The sequence below is a fragment of the Ricinus communis genome, chromosome 2, assembly GCF_019578655.1.
Source record: "Ricinus communis isolate WT05 ecotype wild-type chromosome 2, ASM1957865v1, whole genome shotgun sequence".
In the NCBI taxonomy this organism is placed as follows: domain Eukaryota; kingdom Viridiplantae; phylum Streptophyta; class Magnoliopsida; order Malpighiales; family Euphorbiaceae; genus Ricinus; species Ricinus communis.
This window is the reverse complement of record NC_063257.1, coordinates 15222153-15231157: the sequence shown is the minus strand read 5'-3', so window position 1 is coordinate 15231157 and position 9005 is coordinate 15222153. Positions and strand designations below refer to the sequence as shown.

Here is a 9005-nt window from a genome sequence, read left to right as displayed (position 1 = left end):
TTCACCACGGCCGTGTTTCTCCCCGTGTTTTCCACCACAGGCTGTGTTGCTCCTGTGTTGGCCAACACGGGCCGTGCTGAAGGCCGTGGTGGCTACGGAAACTGTGCCCAAAGTGCAAATTTCAAGAATCAAAGCCAATGGTTGGGCACGACCAGAGTCCAGGCCGTGCTCAATGTATGCATTGCGGGCTCTTGTCCAATATTGATGAATTCTCGTCTGTTTCCGCACATATTGATCTATAATTGCTTAAACACCGATGGCGGTCCTATAAATGTTCCTGAAATGCAAAAGAACATAAAACACGAGTGATTTGGGAATAAAAGCACAATAATTGCTAAGAACATACACAATAATATGCAAGCAAATATGTGTAAAACTATGCTCATCAAAGGGATAACAAGATTGAGAAAGTTCCACAGAAAGACCCTTTTTTCCTTTATGCAATGATTCATGGTAAGCGCATCCTCACTTCTAAATTTTTTCTTGATCACCTTCTTTATCTTGGCAATATTAAAAAAGGTTCCATTCTTGTCCCATCACATATCACCAAAATTACCAAGAACTTCCAAGCCTTAACTCCTCTAAACAAGACTTTTCTAACCCCTCCTCCTATCTTACCACTTTTGCTAGGATTAGCTTTCCTTGAGCATGCCAAAGTCATTAGACTTGGACCTAAGTGGAAAATTGATGGGGAGCTCTTTCTACTCATAGAGGAGTATATGGATGATAGGAAGAAAGATCGTAGGATGCCAAGTGAGCCCAGTCCTTCCTCTTTTCCCACTCCATCGTCTCTTTCTTTTGAGGAGAAAAGTACTTAAGCAAATGGAGAAAACTAGGAATTACCTCCACCATTTGCATGTAGATTTAGTAGAAATCCAAAAGGCTCACAAGATTCCTCATTGTCATGTGGAGGATTAGGAGGAAGAAGAGGCTCCAATTCCACCTCCTCAAGCAAGCTCTAGTGGAAAAGAATGGTGCTTATGATTTTTCAAGAGGAAGAAGAAGAAAAGGTTGAAGAAGAAGAAGATTGATCTCTTATTTTTTATTTAATTTTCTCATTTTTTTTCTTTTCTTATGCATGCATCCCTCTCGTTTATCACACATATGTAAAGCATTTTCTTTATCAATGAAATCTTATTTTATTTTCTATCTCCTTTCAGTCTTTTTTTTTTATTTTGAAAAAGGGGAAGAGAAACCTAAATTGATTAATACATAACAATAAAAAAGGGGAGAAAGACCTAAATTTGATAAGTATATGACAAATGGGGAGAAGTTCTTAAATTCATAAATATATGATATGCTTAGAATCTAAATGAAAAATATGCTTAGTTACAAAAACTAAAGGGGAGAAAATACAAACATTGAGGGGGACTAACAAATTGTTGAATCCTTAATTAAATTATTCTTTTGACTCTTGAATGTTAGTGCCTAACTGTTCAATTGCATATATACTTGATCAATTTTGGATTTTTAATCAATTAGGTTGTCAAAATAAAAAAGGGCGAGTTGTTGATCTATGGTGCAATTGATCTCTATTTTGATCCTAACAACCAAATTGAACATCATTAACATCATGACTGAGTGTCTATGTGATAGAGCACGAAAGCAACCAAGCTTAGACTAAACATTCTTGAGCCTTGAAGCAAGTCTTATAAAAAGATCCCAAAAGCGTAAGGGCACTTCCAAGGCGCGGGGGCACTTTTCACATGAGCAAAAGTTTTCAAGATATTGGAAAGTCCACCTGACAGCAAGCCAATTGCCTCATGACAACTAGCAGTCAAAGTGTCAAAGCTTAAAGAAGCGTGAGGGCACTTCAGAAGCGCGAGGGCACCTCACATTAGGACTTTAGACAAAAACTGGCAGAAGATAGCGCGATGAGATGTGCGAGGGCGCTTCTGGATATGGACAAGGCAAGAGTGAGGGGCTATTGTGGTGCGGGGGCAGTTTTCATAATTAATATAATGTCAGTAACCGTTGAGATATCAGCCACCTTATTAGTGCCATGTGGCTAGAGCTATTGGAGCCCCAACTATCTTTCCAGAAAGCGCGAGCGCGCTTGGAAAGCGCAGGGATGCTTTCTATGACTTTAGGCAATTTCTGCCAAGTCAATAAATCATGCGATTAAAGTGTTTTGGCCTTATTATAACGTCTCCAAGGCATTGATATTCTGATGCTTATGCAACTACAACTAAGGCAGTGAACCTATCGATGCAGTCTAGCACAATGACAAGTATTAAAAATATCGTATCCCTCGGGAAAGTGAAATCCTAGAGTTACTACTTCGTTCCTTGTTATCTAGCCTAAAATTAATAACAGGGGTTTCTAAATTTACTAATGACTAAAAGCTAAATTCTAAATGAAATACGACAATGAACGAGTAAAGAGAGAAATCAAGACAAGAAGGCAACCCAAAGGGAACCTAGACTAGTTAGCAACCAAACAAAGGATAATAGATTGTTAAGTCCGATTATATATATCGTGGACGGATTCTAAACTGAATTCGGTTTCCTTCTCGAGACAACCGAATTCCTAAACCTAAGAACCTAAAGTTGGAATCTCTTCCTAACAATTGATTATTACGTTAGCCTTAAGCTTTAATCCACCTCTATTAAGCTTTATTAATTCCTAATCCGACAAATGAATTAACCTTATCTCTAAGTGAAAATTAACTTGTTCTTGCAATTAAATTTCCAAACTCAATTAGAATTTCTCAATTGCTAAAAGAATTCTATGAACAGTAATCAATACATTCAACGTAACGAAAACTAGGTCTTTATTATTAATTGCAAAAAGAATACAAGAAAAGAAACTTCAAACAATCTTAACAATTCAGTACAAAGCCAACATAGCAAGGAACCCCAATGGGTTTAATCAATCTAGCTACACATGTTCATATCTAAAACAAATAGAAATTCAATTACCATGAAAGAATAAAGAAATCGAAACATGTACACCCTTTTTCCTAGAATTGGATGAACAGTTCAAAGCCTTGATCTCCACTGTAAATGATATCCAAAATGCCTTTTCAAAGTGCTTAAGCTACACGGGCTCAAATACAGGCCGTGTTAACTTTCCAAAAGTCAACCCAAGGTTAAACACCTCTGATTACATTCGTTTTTGCCCGAAATTGATCTAAAATTGCTCGAACACTGATGATGGATCTATAAGATCTCCTGGAATACAAAAGGACACAAAAAAATCGGATGATCTTGGAATAAAAACATAATAAATGCTAAGAAAATGCACAATAATATGCAAGCAAACATATGTAAAATAATGTATGCTCAAAGTGTATATAAGGTGAGAAATAAATCCCTCAAAGCAAATGCAGAAAACCCGCTTACCATAAGCTTGCTCATTAATCCTATCTTCGCTACTGCGAACAAATGAATACCAAAACCAAAGGGTCTTTACCAGGGTTGTAATGGGGCTAAGGTAAAGGTATGGTGATTTAAGAAAGGAGTGTGAAAATGCTGGAAATTCTTACAATAAACAACAATGTATGCTCAAAGTGTTAAATGCCCAAAAAGTATTCACTAAAATCCTCAATTTGTAGAATAACGCTCGAAAATACTATAATCCAATAAAGAGAAAGAAATAAGGAATTTTATTGTTGTTATTATTTTTTCTAAATGAAAACTGGACTAGCAGCTTATAAGATAACTGTTGCATACAACTGAATAAAGTAAAGAGCAAAAATACAATTTGGATTGAAGGGAGCATCTAAAATATCAAAAAGAACTAAGTGAGCAAATCACAAATAAGAAAAAGGGTAAATGATCAGACATGGCTAACTGATGGAAACACAAAGGGTAGGCTTTTGGCTAAATGTGGTGAATCCTAATTTGCCCAAATCGTCTCATGGTATTCACAAATTCATGTAACCTCAACAAGTATTACAGAGCAAGTTCTAGAAGCAAAGCCAAGTACAATGCACACTCAAACAAGAAATATAAAGAGCATATATATAATGAAGGCTCAAAATGGCTCACAATCTCACATTTGAAGTGTGGCATTAATTGCAATTGGTTCTCAACATCATCAATTAGGCCATCACTTAAGAAATACATTCGTATGACATAATCAACATTCTAAGTTACAATTCGACAACTTGAGAAACAATTAAATAACGCCGATTTAACCCGGCAGAGTTGATGTATTAAACACTATTAGTTGTTTTCCAAGGACAATGAACAACAAAGAAAAGTAACTACAATTCTATAAATCAAATTGTTAATCAGCTCAAAAATAGCATAACTCAAGTGCATAATGATATATTATCCTAGCATCCTAACAATATACAACATCATCGATAGTAATTTCAGACACATCCAAAAGTCATAGGAAAGAGAAAGGAACATATGGTTTACCCACCCCACACTTGAAGGACACACTATCCTTAGTGTAAAACGAAGTGGGCATCCTACATGGGAAGTACAAATAAGGAAAGAAAAATCAATAATATCCAACTATATGACATGTATGAAAAATAAAGTAAAGAAAAGTAGAAAATGAAAGAAAATCTAGGGAAAACTGCGCCGATCATCTGTCGAGGCTGGGGGGGTGGGGTGAAAATCGAAGCGTCCTCAGCAGGAGCGGTGCTAGTGGGTGGTAGGAGGTTTTGAGTGGAAGTTGAGGCTGATGGGGCATTGGAGCATCCTCGACAAGAGCTGTGCTTGTAGACAGTGGAGGGTCTTGAGTGGCAGCTGGAACTGGTGGAGGCTGGGTCGCATCTGGGAAACAATCGCTGAGGCCCAGTTCAATATCACCTAGGTCATCAAAGAATCGCTGCACGCCATCATCCTTGCCGAAATCAGTGATCCGCTGGAGCTGAGCTTCCATCTGACCTGACTGTGTAACCTGTCTTTTGAGGCCCTCCAAAAGCTGCTGCAGTACCTTGTTAAAACTCTGGAGCTGTGCTCTAGTCTCCTCTTGGAACTGCCTGCACTTAGTGAAGTGTGCTGCTGAAGGTCTAAAAGCCTGTCTAAGCAATCTGCAAGAGCACCTATCTGAGCAATGGAAGTGTTGGCAGTGTATGAAGATGAAGCACCAAGAGAGGGGGTGAAAGCATGTGCTAGGTTAGGTACGTCTTGAGGTTGTAGCTCTGGTATGTCCACAGCTGGGTCCTATGGTGCTCTAGCTCTGGCCTCCCTAACCTCATGCAGGATTCGGCTGACTAATATTTACTCAATGCATGGGGCCCCTGAGAAGCTATCACTATCCGCATGTTAATCATCTGGCAGACTTACACTAGTAACATGTCCCCTATCTAGGTCAGCTCACTCAAACAGCTATCCAGAACATCCAACCTCCTAGCCAACAGTGTGATCTAGGGACCAAAACAGAGATGTATCTTCTTGGACTCCCTCACAAAGGTCCTGATCTAACTGGCGAGGAGATATCCCAAATCTAGCTTCCTGTGCTGGTGTAGTGCCCAAAGGATAAAGACATCAGTCTGCGTCACTAGCCCAAAGCCCTCCCCTCTACCTGTAGTGGTGTGGACCAATAGGGAATGTGGATATCGGAGCCAGTTTGGAATGCTGGATACCTTCGAGCGACTCAGGTAATAATGCTCGGGCCTGGTCACCATCTCATCCCACATCCTCTCATAAGGTTGATGGGGTGAGTATATAGACACCCCTAGTAAGCCTCTCCGGTGATCTCCTGCTGAGTCCATAACCCTAGGTGCATCCTAAATTGAGGCACTGTCATCGAGAACTATATGCCCCCTAGCCTGAAAGAAATGGCATCTGACTGATGCCAATCGGTGATCTACTGCTGTAGAAAGAAAGTGTTGCAGAACTCTATAGTGAGCTCCCAATAGGTAGGCTCGATGATGTCAAAGAAGCAAGCATATGGTAGGGTCTCAAAGAGCTCTCTGACCTCTGGTGCTAGTATGACCCTCTCCAGTACGGTGAAGTCAATACACCATCTAGTCTCGACTTGCTTCCATTGAAGAGATTGGAAGCGCCGCTCATGGTCTGCGGACTGAAAAGTTAGCAATCAGTGTCGCGTGGGAGTTGGTGGTAGTGCTAATGGTCTCTGAAGTAACTATTTAAAATGTAATTAACAGAAAAACTTGATTAAGGTTTGATTAACAACAAATAATATCAAATACATAACTAGAAAAAATAAAGACTAAAATTAAAAATGAAAAGAAATTAGAAAAAAAAGAATAAAACTTATTTTGTTGATGGCGAAATGCGAGAAGAATGCACAAAGAGTGAATAATCATAAGAGAATACCCAAAAAATGGAAAATTTGGAAAGATTTTCTTTGAAACAGTCGTGATACGCCCGTGTTCTGCTCGCGTATATATAGTCGTTCTCCGCCGACACGCCTGTGTTCCAGACATAGGCCACGTCCAAGCCGTGCTATCTAATCAAACCGTGTTCGCGAATGCCTTAAACTCAACATGGTTCGAACACGGGTCGTGTTGAGCTACACGGTATGTGTTGGAGATGGGAATCGTGTAGCTCCACCGTCATACCTCCCTTCTTGGGTACAACCTACACAGGACTAACCTAAGAGTTGTCAGAAATAGGGTAAATTAAACTTGCATCTAGAAGTTTAATTACCTCCTTCTTGACTACTTCCTTCATGTTCGGGTTCAACCGTCGCTGTGGTTGTACCACTGGCCTATAATTATCCTTCATCAAGATCTTATGCGAATAATAAATGGGGTTGATTCCAGGAATGTCTGCAATCTTGTATGCAAAGGCCTCAGGATACTTCCTGAGCGAAGCCAAAGTTATCTTCCTCTCTTCAGGAGTCAAATCAGCTACAATGATTACCGGTAGCTTCTCTGCCTCATCCAAATAGGCATAGATCAAGTGCTTAGGCAACTCCTTCAACTCTAAGGCTGGTGGCTCCTCAAGTGAAGGTCTCAATTTTTGCACCCCTGACCTGTCAATATCAATAAAATGGTCAGCAAACCTGTTAGGCTCACTAGCCAGCAAACAAGCAAGTTGTTCTAACACATCCTCGTTAGACAACTCCTCCTCATCTTTAGCCTGTAATGCTACATGCAAAGGATTATCAAGTAATATCTCCTATAATTGACTCCACAATATCATCCAAAACATCCACAGAATATACAGTATCATCATGGTCAAGTGAATGTCTCATAGAAGTGCTAAGATCAAAGGTAATAGTCTCATCACCTACTCTAAGCTGTAACTTCCCATCACACACATCTATAATAGCCCTAAATGTTGCAAGGAAAGGTCTACCTAGAATTAAAGGCACACTACTCTCACCTTCTATATCCATAACAACAAAGTCAACAAGAAACATAAACTTGTCTACCTTAACAAGTACATCCTCAACTATTCCCCTAGGATATTTAACAATCCTATCTACCAATTGTATGCTCATCCTAGTAGGTTTAGGCTCACTCACACCTAATTTCTTAAACAAACTGCTAGGCATTAGATTGATGCTAGCTCCTAAATCAGCTAGAGCATCACTAATAGGCAAATCACCAATAATATAGGATACAGTGAAACTCCTTGGATCATGCCTCTTCACTGGCAGCTTATTTTGAAGAATGGCTGAGCACTCCTCATTTAATGTCACAAGTCCCAAGTCCTCCAACTTCCTCTTATTGCTTAGAATTATCTTTAGGAACTTCGCATACTTGGGTATCTGCAATATAGCCTCAATAAAAGGTAGGTTAATCCTCAGCTGCTTAAATAAATCCAAGAACTTATCAAACTGTCGATCAACCTTCTCCTGCTTCAACCTTGTAGGATATGAAACTGGAGGTTGGTATTCCATCACAAAACTCTTCTTCTTGTCCTCGGTTCGCGCAGGCTCTGTCACCTCAGGCTCTGGCTCCTTCTTGGCTGGCTCATCCTTCACAATAACATCATCATCCACCATAGGTAAAGAACTAGCTAACTGCTTACCTGATCTCAAGGTGATAGCCTTGACATGCTCCTTCGGGTTTGACTTTATGGTATTGGGAGCGTCCTTGGCTGTCTCTCAATCTGTATCTTAGAAATCTGGCCTATTTGATTCTCCAAATTCTAGATGGAGGCATGCTGATTTCTAAGAGTTGTGTCCGTCTGTTGAAACCTGTTCTCTAAAGTGGACACGAACTTCATCATCAACTCCTCTAAATTGGGCTTCTTCTCCTGGTTCTGAGGGAGTTAAGGGAGAACAGTTTGCTATTAGGGCTATTGCTGGTGCAACCTTGAAATCCTGGTGGGCCCTAGGTATTGTTATTTCACCACCCAAAGTTAGGATGGTTTCTCCACCCTGGGTTGTATGTGTTGTTGTATGGACTATTCTGCCTGCCTAGGCGCATTTCTAATGTAATCAACCTGTTCATGGTCAGCAGAAGAAGATGAAGAAGAGGCAAATGTACCTCCCTTATTATAGTTTGCACTGTAGTGCGGGCATAAGACTCGCAGCCAAGATGTGTTGCTTGGACTGGCATCTGGAGCTAGTCGATCTTCTTAGCCAAAAGCTCCACCTGAGCTGCTAAGGCTGATGTAGAATCTACTTGGCTCACCACTCCCTACCGTCCTGGCCTACTCCTGGAAGACTGCAATGGCCATCTTCTCAATTAAGTTATGGTCCTACACTGGCATCTTACTATTGATGGCCCCACCTGCAGCTGCATCCACCATTTGCTTCGTGGCTGAGTTCAAGCCATTGTAAAATGTCTGCACCTGCATCCACAATGGAAAACCGTGGTATGGGCAACATCTCAGCAAGTCCTTGCACTTCTCCTACACATCATACATGCTCTTATCATCAAACTACACAAAAGAAGAAATATCATTATGTATCTTTATAGTCTTAGTAGGAGAAAAGTACTTATAAAGAATTTTCTCACCCAAACAACTCCAGGTGGTGATGGTGTTAGCTGGTAGGGACTGTAGTCATCTCTTTGCTCTATCCCTCAAGGAAAATGGAAATAGCCTAAGCCGAATGACATTATATGTAGTCCCATTAATCTTGAAGGTATCAGAAATCTCCAAGAACCTTCACTAGGC

General features: G+C 40.2%; 1 non-coding gene across 1 annotated transcript; it reads left to right on the top strand.

The window, feature by feature from the left end:
* The first annotated feature begins 8694 nt into the window (after positions 1-8694).
* On the top strand, positions 8695-8800 carry LOC112534641. The gene has a single exon (XR_003078921.2). It is a non-coding gene; the product is annotated as a small nucleolar RNA R71 (small nucleolar RNA).
* The last annotated feature ends 205 nt before the right edge of the window (positions 8801-9005 follow it).